We start from the raw sequence: 18,110 nt of genomic DNA on the forward strand, positions 1-18,110 counted from the left end.
CACCGCAAAACAACTTCAGCACTTTCAATTAGTGATTTTTACAATTCCTTGGTGCACATTCCACAGCGTTTACGGCAATGTTATCTACGTATTGCAAAGTATTCTCAAAATAATTCTAGAATAGGATCAGTACCAGTTATGTACTTTAAAATCTAATCAAACAAGACCTTCAAACTCTCTCAGACATTGGCTTTGTCATACAGAGGCATGCTTTAATTTTTTCCTGACTTCCCTATGGCAAATAGACAAGGCTACCCAATGGAGCTATCGTTCATCTCACACTTCAGCTGTCAGGTCTCGGAAGAACACCTCTGTCTTCTCCCTCTTGAGGCACAAGAAACTTGTTTTAGAATCACAGAATGTTTTTGATTGGAAGGGACCTTTAAAGATCATCTTTTCCAGTGGACGTCAGGGTGGCTCAAGTCCCCTAGCAGAATCAGGGCCTGCAAGTGTGACACTTCCTGTAGTTGCAGTAAGAATGCTTCATCTACATCCTCCCCTTGACACACAGTCTGTAGTAAACACCAGCCATAAGGTTTCCTTTATTGGCTTGGTCTCTAATTTTCATCCATAAGCTCCTGACCTGTGCATTGCCATCTCAAAAAAAAGCACTGTGTAATCAATCCATTTTTTAATGTAGAGGCCAACACTGTGACCCTTCCTCCCTTGCCTGTCCCTCCTAAACAGTTTCTAGCCATCAATTGCATCATGCAACCACACGATTCATCCCACCAAGTTTCAGTGACAGTGGTCAGATGACAGTTTTCCAGCTCCTTTCAGCTGTTAGCCATGCCGCGTGCATTGGTATAGAAGCATTTCAGGCTGACTCTCAACTCTCTCACCTTTCTCACGGAACCTTTTTGAAGGGTTAGGGTGCATTCATCTCTTCTGTGGCAGATGCGCTCATCCACCCTGCTGCTTATGAGTATACAAGTGTCCTGGCTTTGGACTCCATCCCACAAGCTCATTAGTTGAAAGTGTGATACACTAAGTCAGCCAACCTGCCAGCAAAGATTCTCTTCCCTTTTCTAGGTATGCAGATCCCATCTCTCCCCAGTAATCTGTATTCCTCGAACAACATCCTGTGATCACAGAAACTAAAACAGTGGTGATGACACCAGCCACAAAGCCAGGCATCAATCTGCATAATGTGTCAACCTCCGCCTGCACCCCTATCTCTGACGGGCAAGATAAAAGTAGAAGATCACTTGGGCCCCTGTCCCCTTCACTCATGCACCCAGGGCTCCTAAAGTCCTGCTTGATCTTGCCCAGGTTCTGCTTTACCATGTCACTGGTGCCCACGTTTTAAAATATCTCATGGATACGACATAGCGTCTGTATTTAGTCCTGTATTAAGTCTTCAAAACAACATGGACCAAATCCTCAGAACATGGGACTGAGGATCTTGCACAAGAGGGTCTGAGCAGATAAATCCCTCAACAGATGTAGTCAATTGGATACTGTGGCAAAAATAACTATTCTCACAACTAAGTTCAAGTAAAGGAAGGTAGTAAGGGGGATACAGGGAAACAGTTTCAATTCCACATACAAAATTAAGGAGATCAACAATGAAATACTCCTCAGAACCCTAAAGTCGACCTCTCCTGGCTTAAAGGTGTTTGGAAGGACAAAGGTCAGTAACAGCCATAAAAATTATTCAAGGGTAGAAAATGCCTCACAGCAAGAAACTTAAAGAACTTCATTCCACTACTGAAGAACTCAAACCCACAGATTAAGTTGTGAGGAAAGACAGTAGCTGGATGCTAAAGCCAGGAAAACACCAGCTACAAACAAGGACTACACTTTTAAAACTAAAGATAATTAACCACTAATAAGAAATATTAACAATGGAAATTGACCCAAGGATGAAATATCTTTCTCGAACGTGTTCATAAAACACCACTTTACTAACATGCAAGAAAAGTTAGGAACTGATGCTAACAAACTTTTTGGTACAATGCAAAACATCCATTTATGAAACGAGAACTCATAAAAAAAACTAAGCTAACGTACAAGCCAGCAACTGTCAGCCCATCCTGGAAATCTGCACTGGCTTTTTACATTTGAAGAAAAATGAGACAGAACTGGATGTTATCTTTTAGCATATTATCCCTAAGAAATAACACAGCTAACTACTTCAAATCAGCATGATTCACGCAGTTAAAAAAGAGATAGTACAGTTTCTGGAGGTGTTTCTTCCAGAAACCCACACCTTTTCCCAAACTCTTCAGTTTGGGAACTCTTCTCTCACTGTAATAACGTGTAAACTAACAGAATACCACATCTTAGCTCCAAGAGCCAAAACCTCACTGCCTAAAACAGCAGGGGAAAAAAGTATTCTTTTTTTAATCAATAAATCTTTTAAAGATAATAATTTAAATTTCTTTTTATGAGTCATAAAATGCTGAGAACTCTAAATCCAACACCTAAAACACATACTACCATTGAATGCACCACTGCTGTAGACTTCTGCTAGCGCAGCCAATTTTTCTTTTAAATCCTATTGCTTTGTTCATCCTAAGCAGACACTAGATCAGGAATTTGCACTGGTTCAGCCACACAGTTGTAATTCTAATTCTGACAATTTTGTTATAGTCAGAGAAGTCCAAATACATGTCACACACAATTTTCCCAGCATAACAGGAGCCTACTTGGGACAGCTTCTCCAAGACGTGATCCAATGACCTCCACTGAGACAGTTTTAACCCAGAGGGATGACAAATGCAGAGAACAATTAAAGTAGTCCTCAGTTTCTCAGCACAGTCACAGTCCCTCCTGCCTGTTCCCCAATACAATCAGATATTCAACCTCAATGTAAGAGGTGGGGCAGAGAAGAGGGAAGAATGGATGTAACATAGTGTAAGTAAAATCCAAATGAATTTAACTCCTTTTTTTTCTCCAGAAGTAATCAAAAGACACCACAAAAATTGATATATTCTATGTGTGTACTTAATTCAGTTGGAACTCCAAACAAAACAAAACAAGCCAACCCAAAACCCAAACACCACACCAGAACACCACAATGCCACAGAATTTCGGACTTCTGTCCCAAAGACTCCCCTGCAACACTCAAGAAAATCTCCCTAGAAGATACTGCTTTGGGAATATCCTTCACTATAAAATACTCTCTTCCTTGAGGTTGAAGTCCATGTTGCACTGTATAAAGTGAAGACAGGGGTAGTAACACTGACATTTACACATAGAGATCTTTGCAATATATGCTGCTTTTCTTCAATGATATTATCTGCCCTCCAGATCAGCTTTTTCTGTCAGTATTTTCCACGTATTCTCAGCCCTCAGAATCATGTAAAGTCTACCCTCAATTCCACTGCAGATCAGTTTGAACGTATGCAATATACTAATTTCAACCAGAGTAGACAGTACTTGTGGAATTATTCCACAGCTGAGTCCCACTGTTTCTGCCCTGTTAGAAATAAGGCTAGCATGGGCTCCATGCAACATCATACACAGTATCTTCTACATCAAATCTGAAAGAATTTCTGCGATTTACTTTTGCCATCTGAATACTGATAGTTTTTCTGATTACCACAGCACAAATTTAGAAATACAAGACACTGTGGGCTATGAGAGCTCCAGCATTAGGCCTAAATCTTAGACACGAGAAGGATTATTCATAGTTTACAGCAGGCAAAAGCCTCCTCATTGTGAATCTCTGTAACAGAGCTTACTTATCCCTAAGAAAACATTGAGATGTTTAAGCTCATTAAAAAACCAAACAAACAAACAACAAACAACACTAAAGTAATACCTTAGAAATACTACATTAGAATATTACACATGCTCCCTGAGTGAAAGGACAGCAGTATGTTGCTACTATGTCCTGGGTAAATATTTTGACTGAGGTTTTCTTTGTTTAGGCTTAAATCTGGAAAAGAGAAAGTAGTATACCTAAACCTTTTACTACAAACAAAAACTACCTAGGAGAAAGGACCTTCCCATTCTATTAAGTGAAAGCATCTGCACAGTCTTTACAGTCAGCTGTAACCACCACATGACTCGAATTCAGCATTAAGGCCTGGCAGTCTCTTTAATGCCAAAAATGAAAGGATTCCAGTATTTTCAGTAACAGTCAAGTCACCTGTTCACAACTGCTTGCTTATACCACATGACAAGCAAGTGCCCTGCACAGCAAAAAGCACCTTAAGAGAAACAAACTCCCAAGTTAGGGAACACCTGTCTTGTAATTGCTTGTAGAGCTTGAATTTGGCCTGGCTTTACACCATTCGTTACAGTACAGTCTTAAATTGCACACTCACTTCCTATAGTCCCCCCACAAAGGGCCTCCTGCCTCTCTCAGCAGACAGGCTGGACACAGCCCTTGCTTCACAAGCAGTTGCTCAGTATTTTGCCACTTCATCTCTCCAACTGTGATGCTAGACCTTGGTTACTGCAACCCAAACCGAAAGCAATGCACTTCCTCATGGGTTCTTCTGTCCCACTGATTACTGCCAGATCAGAATGCCTCACAGCTAATAACCAACTTATTTTCACATCTGCCTCACAGCACAGGCATGTTGACAGCCTCAATATACACACAATGAACAAACACATGCACACACCTTACACTAAAACTGGTCGTGTCTAATAATCTGGATATCTAGTTTAAGAAACTTTGGAGGGTAGCTAATGCTAAGTGGCATCTTGTGATGCTTGAATCCTTCTGCTTGCTTGCGTTGTATCCCTTAGAGACTAGCTGACATCCTTCTCCTTGTGATCTCAAAGTTAGACACCCAGCCCACAAAGGGTGCAATTAGAGAGCCATCCGAAAAACCTCAGAGGTTTTGTGGAAGATGCAATGACAGAAGCTGATTCTCAGGAGAGGAGGCTCTTCCGTGCCTTGCATCCCCTCTTCTGGCACATACAGCCCAGTGCAGGCACACGTTCTTTCCTACACAGCCCTGATGAGTTACTTCCCCCAGAAGGTCCATGCAGGCACACTCCACATTGAGAACCTTTGAGTTGGATGGTCCAGCTGTTGAGTCTTTGGCTTTTTTTAGCTGAGTAAGAAATTAGAAGTTATTTTGAAAGAGCAAACTAAGCAAGCAGAAGCTCTACAATGCAGCCCCACAGTGACAGGTACACGGTTTATCAGGAGTGTTGAAGCAGTTCAACCCACTGCACCCATCTTCTGCTACTTGAGCTATAAAGGTGAATTAATGGCAGTTGTGTATCATCATGATCTCTCTGGGCCTAAACTAAAGGCAGACACTGGATGAGAAGATTTCAAACGTGCACAGACAGCTACAATAAAAACACTGCTCTCGTAAAACACATTGCTGTTTTCTCCTAGTGGCAGAAGTAGAAAAGTCTCCATGTGAAGAGAAATGAAGCAAGCAGTAAAGGCACAGCATAAGCATCCTTACTTAAACAACCCCTTTATTTTCTTTCACTGGCTGTCAGATGGCTGCACATTTTCCCATAAGCATAAGCAAGGCTGACCCATTTGAGCAGCTCTGATAGAAACCTATTCACCAAGTTCTTCACTCTTCTGTTAAATTTATACAGGAACCCTACAAGATGAACACATGAGGTTTCTCAAGAATTCTCAGTGGACTTAGTGCAAGTGGTAACTTCTATCCTTTAAAATAGTATTTTAAAGTGTTTTCTACTGTTAGTGGAAGCTGTTGGCCAAATGATCACAAACCACTTCACATAAAATACCAACAACTTACAAAGCTCAGACACTGTGAGAAAAACATAACACATACACATAATCGTTAACACAAGTTAGGGTATGATAATGTACGGGTAATACCACTAGAGCTATCAAAACATTTGTGAAGAAAAAAAAAAGCAAGCAGACAGAAGCTGCATGAGACACACTTATTTCACAATAGCTATTATAGGTCCAAGCTGTGCATCTAGTTCCAAAAGGGTGTTATTTAAATAAGCAGCTAGGTAATTATCTGCTTTGTAATTACAGTCGCAAGTGTTTCTCCAGGCACTGTGTTGGTATTACATCAGCAGCTTAGCAGTGAAACAGGAATCGACTTCTTTCTTTGCAGATTATAATAGGACATCAGCAGACACCTCTGCTCCAAATATGTAGGGAAAATGAAACTTAAGGTAAACCTTGTTGCTACAATGAATCACCGAAGTCCATTAGTAAATTCCACTCCTGTTATTTCCCTCCACACACATTTGTTACTTCTTTCCCGATTTTAAGATTCCCTACTTCTGTAGTTAATACTAACGTTCCAAAGATGATCATCAATATGCACTATTAAAGAGGACATTTTCTGGCCTTCAAAAGAAATAATAAAGAGCTGTTACAGGCTAGATATATCCATTTGCCCTTAGAACTGAACAGGAATAATAAATTCTCTTTGTAGGTAAAAACATCAGCAGGAGGGCGAGTAAGGAACCCCACTTCCTCCCACTCTCCCCCACCAAACAAAAAAACAGAAAGAAAGTCATGCACAAGGAAGCTGTGTTGCTGAAAAGGAAGGCATCAGCTCTCCCTGATGGACTGAACTTGCACACACTTCGGGGGAATATCGCCCAGTCCCCACAAGACAGGGCCTGGAGCAAAGCCAGCATGCTGACTCAGTAATAAAAGTGCCTATTCCTGTACTAAGTCTTCCTGTTGTTAAACAGCTAGTCACCTGGTTAAAACAGGAACTATTTCATTGAGAAATCCTCCCAACAGAAAAACACCATCAACTCTCACTCCACTTTTTGTACTGCAAAGTATTATTAATTAAGGAAGGTGTGCAGGGAAGGACTTGAAGTTCGCCCTATTATTTCAGAGTTGTGGGTTGTTTTTTTTTCCTTTGCAGTAAAATACTTTAAAACTTATCTCAAGGAATCTTATGTTATCACCTGAAGGCTTAACCTTCCTTTTTTTAGATTAATGTAAGTGCAGAGGCCAACCTAATGAAATACTGTTTTATTTCTACAGGTTGAAGAGATGCTTACAGAGGTGTCTCTTCCAATTCACAGGCAGTCTCCAAACCAGAGAATTCAATGCAGTTATTTTTTGCTTTAACATCTCTTAAAAAAATAAAAAAGAAAAAAAGGACACAACAAAAAAAAGAGAAAGAAAAAAGCTTACTATCCTAATTCAGGACGTGGTTTTTCCTGTTCTCTGAACTCAGATCAGATGAGTATTTAAAGATACAATTCCTTTGTTACTTGCAATATTAGAAATGCTATTCTTATGCTCAGACTGACCTTAATGATTTGACATAGCTGCAAATAAAAATCCTTAATACTTCAACAAATATGAAGAACTTAAGTAACTGGTTAGTGAGAAAGACACAGATATAAAACCCAGACTATCAGTCTTCTTTCTAGGTCCATTTCCCACAAATTATTCATGATAATGACACATAATAGCAAGTGCTGATAGAGTAGATTTCCTGTGGTTTGTACCCTCTTGAAGGTTAATGTTTTATATTCAGTGAAAAAAGAAGGGCAACAATTAAATAACAGTGATACTTTTGACTTACGCTGAAGGGATGGAGGAAAGCTGTCTTGCTAAAGGCTAATAATGCATGTATTTCTTATTTACTATTAACTTAAATGAAAATGAACTTCAGCTATATCAAGTTTTTGCACTTCATTTTGTTCAAATAAGAAAATCAAGTCCTGCTTTTTACTTCTGCATATGGTCTATTTTTTCCTGACTTACTAGTGTGTACCTTATGTCTAGACAATAACCCTATCTTTGCATTTTCTAATTCTTTAATAACTACAAAATCTTATTTTCCAAAATTTCTTCCAGTGCTTTAATAAAATATTTCTAAGCTACAAACATTTCTTCCACCAACTCCTAAACACAAAGCCCATAAAACAAGTATTAAATACTACCACAGCAGAAAACAGTACGTAGTACTTCTCCAAACCACAGTTCAAGTTGCATCCATTTTCTTCGCTTCCATTTCCATACACAAAAAGTACAGACAACTTTAAGATCTCAAGTGCAGACCACCATCTTTTATGCCCCCGCAACTGAAGACTCTACTTCAACTTTATTTTTTTACTGCAATAGCACATAACAACAGTTACCTAGCATGAAAGACTACTGATGCACATGTGGAGGTAAAGGATGTGATTAAAATCACTGTTCATAGATATTTTAGGGATGGTGCTTGAAATTCCTAGCTTTATGAAACAAGAAGGAGCTACAAGTGAATTTTACAGAGAGCAAAGATGAGAGAGCACAAGAGGAAGGAAGCATGTGTGCTGCCTTTTCCTAGCAGGAACAAAACTGACCACATAACATCTAGAATGTGATTTTTGGCTGGATGCTGATAAAATTGCTTCCTACATCTTTATTTAGCACACGTTAGAATCTGTCACCAGCACAAACATAATTTTGAGTGCTGCTTTTCTTTAAGGAAGCCCTTCTCAAGACTTAAGGACTCCTATTTTTCAACTCAGTAATAATCGGATAATCAAGCTAAAGAATTGCAAAGGCCCACAAAGCAAACTGCCAGAAAACTCAAATATAGGCTATTTAGACTGGCCACACATACTCATTTAAGGTTTCTGCCTTTGCATTTTTTACTCTACATCTTTTCAACTAAAATGAAAGACAAATTCTCATTTTTTCTTGAACTACCACACACTGCCTAGAGAACTAAAAGGTAAATCTGCTTTTGTAAGTACTTGAACAGATACATCCACCACTTGTTTAAAATTGGCTTTTGAAAAAGGTCAGGGAAATTTAATGAGTAATTTTCACATTTCAGAAGCCAAAGAGCACGTAACAAATACTGCGCCAATGACCAGCTAAGAGATGCAGAAAAGCTCATCTTTGAGGTACCTGTAACAGTACTTCATCTCTTCATAAAACAAGACCAAGAAACTCAGTCCATCCCTAAGGCTACCCAAAACCCACATTTAACTGCTGTGTTCTACACAGCTTCATCTGTGAATTTCAATGCAAAGTCTACGACCACCTCATCGGCATATAAACACAGACCTGACCTCCAAAAAGCAATTCGGATTTGCTAGCCATGAAGGGAGTCTGAAATTCCATACCTCAAACTGTGTGCTCCATGGCATCTCCTTAGGTTGGGAGGAAAAAAAGGTAATATTTATGCCAGAACAAAGTTTAAAATCATTTGTAAAAGACAAAATATATTACCATTGCAGAGCTGAGGACGAAATAAAACTCTTCGTGTGTAAAAGAAGCCTTTCTACTTTAGGAGATGAGGAATGGTCGCTCCAGGGGGAGAAAAAAAACCAAAAAACAAAACAAAAAAAACCCCCACACCACCAAAACCAGAACAACTTTCCATGTTTCACTAACCCTAATCGTTGGTTACAGTAAAGATCAAAGCAGTGGCTCTATATAGGTATTATGTTAGAAATGAGAGACCTGCGTTAGCACGTTCAGGTGGTTCATTCATAGACGTTCTGGCTCCAAGAAAATATTTGCTCATGCTTGTGCAATCACAGCACTACGGCATTTTTACACTCTGACCTGTTCCAATGCGGTCTCAAACTGGCAATTCAGTCCTGACTGCAACAAAGTCTGAACTAGTTCTAGGCATACAATTCCTCCTCTCCTTCAAGGAGCGTAAAGGACACTATTTACTAGAGAAACGTGGTAACTGAGGGGACAAAAATGTGTACAACATAAAAATCCTGACAGGCTGAAGGTAGACCAAGTTGGCTGAGCACAGACACAAAAGGTAACAACAAAAATAGGAGAAATTTCTCCTCTGACATATATTTCTGGAACACTCATTTATAGGAATATTGTGCCTGGTAAATTAACAAGTTTTAGACTGATAGGACAAAAATTCTGGTTTTCAATGTTCTCCATTTTCATAGATTACAAACACAGCAGATTACTTCTGGAAACTAAAATTTATGTTATTTATGATGCTAATCTGGAACTTTGTAACTGGACAGTCTTGCAGCTGTGAACGACCCCCATGCTAGCTCATTTATCTTGCTAGCCAGCAAAAACAACAGAAAAGCAAACTCAAATTGTCTGCAAACCTCAGTACTGCTATTAACACCTACAGCTGAAAAACATACAGGAGGAAAGCAAGTACTGAAACATCATTCTGGTTTTTGAACATACATTGGAAGAATTGAAACCTCTCAACATCTGCACCTCAGCAAAGTCATCTGAAATGGAGGAATCAATAAGATTATTCTGAACCAGAACATTACACGGAAAGCTTATAAAACAAGTAATCTATGCAGTGTCAGGAAAAGTTTGAATACTATAAAGACAGGTAATAACTGGTTAAAAAACCCAAATCAAAACAGAATGGGCTACTTGCTATCTCAATACTTTTGGACAGAAAATTCTAATTAACGAGTTCTTGCTATGTTCCCTGGTAAAATATCTTGAGCTTCTTTGAATACTGTTTTTCTTGGGGGTTTTTGTTTTTAAAAGGCCTGAATAAACTGATTTGCATTAATTGGACAAACAGAATGCCAGTTACGGCCTGTTGGGAATCAAGCAGAACTGAAATTTTACTTTGCCAACCTGAACTGCATGGCAATGACTAAACCATGCCATTCAGGAGAGGAAACGCTGCTAAGAAGCCCCTGGAAAAAAAAAAAAAAAAAGTAAAGGGGAGTGGGGGGGTGAGAGCATGGTGACACAAGATAACAAACAAAAAAGCAAAGTAATCTGGATTCTGAATAGATAAGCATATGCTTGGTTGGTATACAGACATCAACAAATGCATAGGGGAAAAAACCCACTCTTCCAGAGGGTGGCTCTTGCATTAGGAGTATATAAAAAGCCTTCCTAGAAAACTTACTCTACTAGAATCAACAATGAAACAATGGGCTGTTATTAGGAACCCAGAGAGTGCTTTGGTCTGTTTGCCTTTCCAAGTAACAGGGGTGGGAGTGAAGATGGAGAAGGAAACCTGTGAACCTGGAACACCAGACAGGCTGCTATATTGAAGCAGTAAGGCCATGCACTGAACAGTGTAATCCCAAACAACATGTTCAGTAAGGAAAATAGTGAGTCTAAGCACAGCCCTGATATTTAGCTAAGAAAAAAAAAATGTTTTTAAAAGGATCATGGTATTACACAGAATGGGTCCTTGTTTGTTGTGGTGGTGGTAGTGCTTTTTCTTACCAACAGCAACTAAAGCACGAAGTTCCTCCAGCCATGTAAAACAGCCGTTTATATACCCCAAAGAAGAACACTTCTTCTGGCTTTAGGAAATTTACATAGGAAAGATCAGTAAATAGAAGTCCATTACCTGTAAAATTTGTCTCCATAGAGGTGCCCTTGTTTCTAACAACCAGGGTAAGAAAAACAACAAAATAATTATATCCGTACATGCTTGGCTGATGTAATGAAATTCCTCTCTCTGCTTCCATCTAGTAAGAAAGAGTGCAGCAGAAACAGCAGCGGATCAGCGTTAAACCCTGGGCACAAATACTTATTTCTGAAGCAACAGGAACTAAATAAGGGTGGATGATCACAACCTCTTAAGTTGCACATTCATAGTATTCCTAACTGCAAAACGGAACCAAACAGCCCAAGACCTTATAATTAGCAACTCAGACCAGAGATGTATGGAAAAGCAGTACAAAATACTTGCATACCCATCAGCAGTACCTTTCAGACAATAAGGAATCTCTTCAAATTACCACATTATTCCACTGCGTGTTTGTGCTCAACAGGAAGCTGCTGAACTTGTCCCTCCCCTACACACCCCCAGGCAAAGGCCCCCGGTAAACACATCGGTGAATCTGGGCACCATGGCCAACAGCATTTAATGGACTACTCGTGAACTGACTTTTTCTTGGATGGGGTTCCCCTACACTGACACTAGATATTCTGGGACATTAAAGTTGGTGTCCCTCACACAGGGACAAAGCTGCAACATTTTCAAAAATCCATGCTTATTTAGCTTGCTTTTTATTGCCAGTAATAGGGTTGGTTTATGTATTATTTACCATAACTACTTTCAAAACTATTTTTGTTTTCCTCTCCATTACCCATGTTCTAGTCCTGCTTGGCAATAATGCCAAAATGAAAGTTATATTTCACAGTGAATAAATTTATGCAGTACACTGCAAGACTGAGTAGAAAAGCTAGAATCAGCTAGAAAAAAAGCTAAAAAAAATGTGAGTTTCTGTGGTTGTCTGACCTTGGCTGAATGCCAGGTGCCCACCAAAGCTGTTCTATCACTCCCCTCCTCAACCAGACGGCAGAGACGAAATATAACGAAAGACTTGTGGGTCGAGATAAAGACAGAGAGAGATCACTCAGCAATTGCCACCACAGGCTAAACAGACTTGACTTGGGGAAATCAATTAAATTTATTACCATTCAAATCAGAAAAAAAACCCCCACCTTTCCTCCATCCCTCCTTTCTTCCCAGGTTTAATTTAATTCCCAATTTCTCTACCTCCTCCCCTCAAAGCAGCGCAGAGGAATGAGGGTTATGGTTAGTTCATGGCACATTTCTGCCACTCCTTCCTCACACTCTTCTTCCACTCCAGCATGAAGTCCCTCACCTGGGAGACCGTTCTCCATGAACTTCTCAAACATGAGTCCTTCCCACAGGCTGCAGTTCTTCACACACTGCTCCAGTGTGGGTCCCTGCCACAGGGTGCAGTCCTTCAGGGATGGACTACTCCAGCGTGGGTCCCCTGCAAGTCCACAAGTCCTGCCAGCAAACCCGCTCCAGTGCGGGCTTCCCATGGGTCACAGCCTCCTTCAGGCATCCACCTGCTCCAGCGTGGGGGCCTCCCTGGGCTGCAGGTGGATATCTGCCCCACCATGGACCTCCACAGGCTGCAGGGGCACAGCCTGCCTCACAGTGGGCTTCACCACAGGCTGCAGGGGAATCTCTGCTCCAGCACTTGGAGCACCTCCTGCCCCTCCTTTGCTGACCTTGATGTCTGCAGAGTTGTTGCTCTTCAATAGTCTCACCCCTCTCTCCCACTGACGCAACTTTTTTTTTTTTTCCTCTTACTGTGATACCCTAAAGGCACTACCGCTGTTGCTGATGAGCTTTGCCTTGGCCAGCAGTAGGTCCACCTTGGAGCCGGCTGGCATTGGCTCCACAGGGCACGGGGGAAGATTCTGGCATCTTCTCACAGAAGCTGCCCCTGTAGCCCCCCTGCTGCCAAAACCTTGCCATGTAAACCCACTACATTCCACACCTCACCTCTGAAAATCACGCATTTAGGAGTTTTCCTTCAAATCCATGCTCATCATACAAAGTTCATCATACAAGTTCACAGACTTCACCCACTACCAAGGAAAAGAATTCTCCATGCTAAAAATCAAAATAATGTCATCACAACACTGAATCAAAGTGGACAATTTACACACAATCCACCCCTCATCATGGTGAAGGGACAACAGAAATTCTCCATGATCATTTTGCTCTTCACTCTCTAGCTGTGTTCAGTCCATGTTTTGCTCGTTACCTCTCCTGTTTACTATCTTTATCTCAAATTTCTTGGGCACCATATTGGGCATCAAAAAGGACTGTAGTGTTTTGGCCCTGGCTGAATGCCAGGTGCCCACCAAAGCTGATCTATCACTCCCCTCCTCAACCAGATGGCTGAGACTAAATATAACAAAAGGCCTGTAAGTTGAGATAAGGACAGGGAGACACTCAGCAATTACCATCACACTGCCACAGGGGTGCTACCACCATCATTGATTAGCTCGCCCTTGCCCAACGGTGGGGGTGGGGTCCGTCTTGGAGCCAGCTGGCATTGGCTCTGTCGGACATGGGGGAAGCTTCTGGCATCTTCTCACAGAAGCCACCTCTATAGCCCCCCTCACTACTAAAGCCTTGTCATGCAAACCCACTACAGCTTCTCTTACTCAAAGAGAAGAAATGAAGCCTACAGCACTCAGACACAGGCAAATTTCTATTTTAATACGATGGGTGGTTCTCCAACTTTGTTATATTTCCAAGAACATTGCATTTCAAGTTGATAGCAAGCTTGCTTCACAGGAACTATTACACTTGAGAACAGGCTCACATTAGCTGTATTTTGAAAACTATGCACAAGACAAACTAAAATAAAGTATTTTTTTCCTCAGGTGAAATGACAAACGCAATCTACCTATTTTTTATTTATTTCTGTATAGCCAGCATCCTAAAACCAGGAAATTATGCACAATTACTTACATTACTTAAAATATCACTGTATTTTTACTAAATCTGAGCTTGTAATTTGGTTGTTTATTTTTATAACAGCAAGTACAACTCCAGAAGAGTCTGACAAGAAAAACTAATGAAATGTTAGGCTGGGGGCGGGAGTGGGGCAAGTATCATGCAAAGAAATACAAGTAGTTTGTATTCACTTAGGTCTCATCCTACCTCAAATTCTTGACGTTCAGTGCAAGCACCTTAGTTTTCAAATCCTCTCCTTGTAAGATATTACTAATAGGAGACGGCAAGTTCCTCTGCCTACAAGCCGCTGCCAGCCCATCATTAGTAAACATCCTTCTGGCAGTCAGGCGGTCCGCCTGGGCTTCACACCGCCAGCCCCAGCGCTGGCTGTACCAGCACACAGGCTGGTTTGATTGCAGAGCACAGCCTGTCCCTCCCGGCGAGCAGAGGGATGCAGGAAGGGGAGGAGGAACTGCGATGCTAAAGGGGAAAAGGGATTCCTCCTTTGGCCTTACAACGCCCAGGCCACAGTAAGTGATACAGCTGCTTCACAAAAATAAATTAAAATCACACAAGCAGCAGCAGAATGAGACAAAAAGCTGCATGTTCACGTAAAAAGACATCTGCTCTGCAACACAGTCACTGCAAATGAGAACAGCTTATACATGAATTTTGTAAAACAATTTTCCTAATTTTCTCATCTCATAGAAAAATAAATCTGTTTAATTTCTGTAACAATAGAACTAATTATTCTCAAAACAATAAAAGATGTACAAGTGACATTTCTTACCAGAATCTATATCAGATGCAATGTGGGTTTTCCTAACGTTAACTTAAAATTCTCTGCCTGTTTTTTTTATACAGTGTTTACTATTCTAGTTTGCAATGCTATTTTCATGCACAACACCACACAATCTAGAATAGCTGGTTCAGATCATAACTGCCAGGTGTTCTGGTTTAGTAACAACAACTATTCAGAAGTGGTAGAATTTCCCTGGGAAATCCATTATCAATAACTACAGTTACTTGCATGTTATGTCGTGCCACTACACTAACCCCTTTCTCCAGTAATAACCAAAGGCACAGAAAACAAATCAGGATTGACACTACAGCTCTCTGAAAAAAATTCTCCCAGTGCCACAGAAGGATGATCAAATGACTACAACAGTCACTCCTTTATAACTAAATTTATCCCAGAAAAGAGCCTGAATATTCACACAGTAATAGCACAATTACTGAAGCAGAATTATTGACAGTAATTGTACACAAAATGCACTGCACCATCATTTACAGCTATTGAAATTACTTACTAGTTAGTTATTGCAGGTCCTGGCTTCTGCAGTGCATCCGTGAAACTGTATGGACTCATTTGGACATCCTGCACCATGCTTGGCCATTTCTGGATGCAAACAACCTGGGGACAGAACTTACTCTCTGGAAGTGAAAGGACATGACTTTTTCAACACTTTCCCTTTTCTCTAGTTTCGTGTTCTTTTCAAGCTTTGATGGTAACCAGCACATAGAATAATGATAACTACTCTTGTTCATTTTTAAAACAAACACCACACAACAAACAGAGTGAAATGCAGCAATACGTTGCCAAACAAAAACACATTAAAAAATAGGTAATTAAATGCTGAATGCTATGATTTAATTGCAACAATAGTGCCGCAGCAAAGGCTTCTTCTCTTACACATCCATATATTCCTTTACATTTTTACCATACATTCCTTTCTTCAATTTGATTTTATCTCTCTGTCAGAATTTGCAGATGTTCCCTCAAGTACACATTCCCAGGTTGCTCAGTCTGGGAACAAGGAGTGAGAGAGGGAGGAAGGTGTTTGGGCTTTTTACATCAACTTGTTTGATAATAGCTGTCATTTGAACAAAGAAAGGATGCCCTGAAAGCAGAGTAATTTACATAGAGCTCAGAGGGATAGCAATATTCAGGTACCTGAAGTAAAGTGATTTATTCAAGCACTGTTACACATTACATAGAATGCATACAGACACACACATTCTCACAACACAGCCTTGGGTACAAGAGTTGTCCTGCATGTTGAAAAGAAACCATGTAACGGCACAGCCGCAGTGCTGACTTTACTTATGACCAAGTTCAAGAGATGGCATCACTGAAAAGAGTGACCAGTTCAACTCTGACAAATGGCACAGAAACAACGAAGTCAACTTAGCAAAGATGCACTTTGGTGTAAGGTACAGGGCTTTTCACAGTAGCTGTATGTTCCCTATCAAAAGAAGTATTTGTGCAAGCTTCCATATCAGAGGACTCAACAGAAGATTAAGCAAGATAGCCATCTCTCTACCACAGGAAAAAATTTCATCATGCTGAACCATGGAGCAAAGCAGAGAGCAGCAGCCTCTCACTAGCACTCCTCTCATGCAGGTATTACAGGGGTGACTTTTTTTATCTCCCCCCCCCCCCCTTCTTTTTTAAAAAGAGTGACCTTTTAGCAGTATTGAAGAATAAACAGTATTTCTAATAAACTCCTGCTGCAATAAAGCCAGATGGCAGCCCACTGCTCCATTGTTTTTTCCTCATTTACAAAAATTGCTGCACATCCAAGTTTCATCTTGAACACTTTGAACAGTCATTCCTCCATCTACAGGAACATGCCTTTGAGACTTCTCCCAGGCAGCTCTTTGAAGTTATAATCAAACAAGAGAAAGCTATAAAACTAGGTTTACTGTGCCTCCAGTTTGTTTCAATTCATGGGACCTAGAGTCTTTCCAAGGGATTGCCTAAGGCTTGCCTTTCACAGGCTGTCACTTATCAGTAGAGTAGCTCTTCCAATACCCTCTATCTTGGACATAAGACAGCAACAAAACATTAACAGTATTCTTGCTATTCCAATTACACCACTGGTACACCTCGTCTCTGTTGGTCAGATCTATTTATTATGAAGTAAATCTGTGGTTTTGCTGAAAAAACATTTGCTAGGATACTGATGAGCCCTACTCCAAGAAGTCAGGAAAACGGCAGTAGTGATTACAGAACCAGAGAGCAGCATTTCCACCTAATTAACCTCAACAGAGGTAATTTTTTCCCTCGGTACATTTCACATCCATAGACAGGAGCATGTAAAAGGAAGTTTCAGGCGTTAACCTATTACTAGCAAAAATTTTTGACCCAGTGTGAAATACTGGTGCTTACGTCTAAGGGAGACAGCAAATTAATCTTTCATGATAACCTGACAACTATGGGAAGCGCATTGTGTATGCAAAAGCACGGCACGTAAACATCCCTTTCTATCACAGCGAGCTTAAAACAAAGCCGTATGTCAGACTTCTCTAACACAATCCCAGATGACAACTATTTCTACCTTTCGTATCTTACTCCACAAAAACTCTCAAAAAATACAGTATAAGCCTTTCATCTTTTTTTATTCTCCATAATGTAGAATGTATTTTAAAAAAATATCTACACATATCAAGTCGAAGGGAGCAAGGCATTTTCTAGGAAAGAAAAAAAAAAAGTATATTTCTGTCAGATGCCCTTGTGGACAGATTGGGGTTTTTTGTTAATGAATAAAACATTTGAGACTGAAGAAGCTGCTCAGAGCTAGAATGAAAACACTGATGTTGGAATGCAGGATTTCATACAAAAGGATGTGTTTTGAGGTTTTTGTCTTTCTGTGTGATTTTGTTAAATTAGAAGTGATATCTCCCCTTGAACATTTTACAACTTTCAGTTTTATACCAGGTAAGATACAGATAGTGAGAGTATATGAATAACTAAAGCTGTCAGTAAGTAATGGCACCACTTACAATAACAGTTGTTAAACTCTACATGCCTCAAAGAGTGATGCCAACTAGCATTTCCTTGTATGAACAGGTCTTTTTCCACTGGGTCATCTCTTCATTTTCTGTGTCTGATGTGCTGCAGCATTTTTTTCCAGTTTTTTTATTATTTGCTCCAAAAGGATCTATATGTTCAAGGGTATCCTAGTAAAGCTTGGACATTACTCTTCATAAAGTAAGCTAACAAAGATT

The 18,110-nt window shown here is 40.3% G+C and overlaps 1 protein-coding gene across 5 annotated transcripts in view; it reads right to left on the reverse strand.

Moving 5' to 3' along the window:
• The window catches only part of WDFY3 (WD repeat and FYVE domain containing 3), a 185,216-nt gene that overhangs the window by 125,808 nt on the left and 41,298 nt on the right, over positions 1-18,110 (reverse strand). The window lies entirely within an intron of this gene.

Source organism: Falco cherrug, chromosome 1 (assembly GCF_023634085.1).
Source record: "Falco cherrug isolate bFalChe1 chromosome 1, bFalChe1.pri, whole genome shotgun sequence".
Lineage (NCBI taxonomy): Eukaryota > Metazoa > Chordata > Aves > Falconiformes > Falconidae > Falco > Falco cherrug.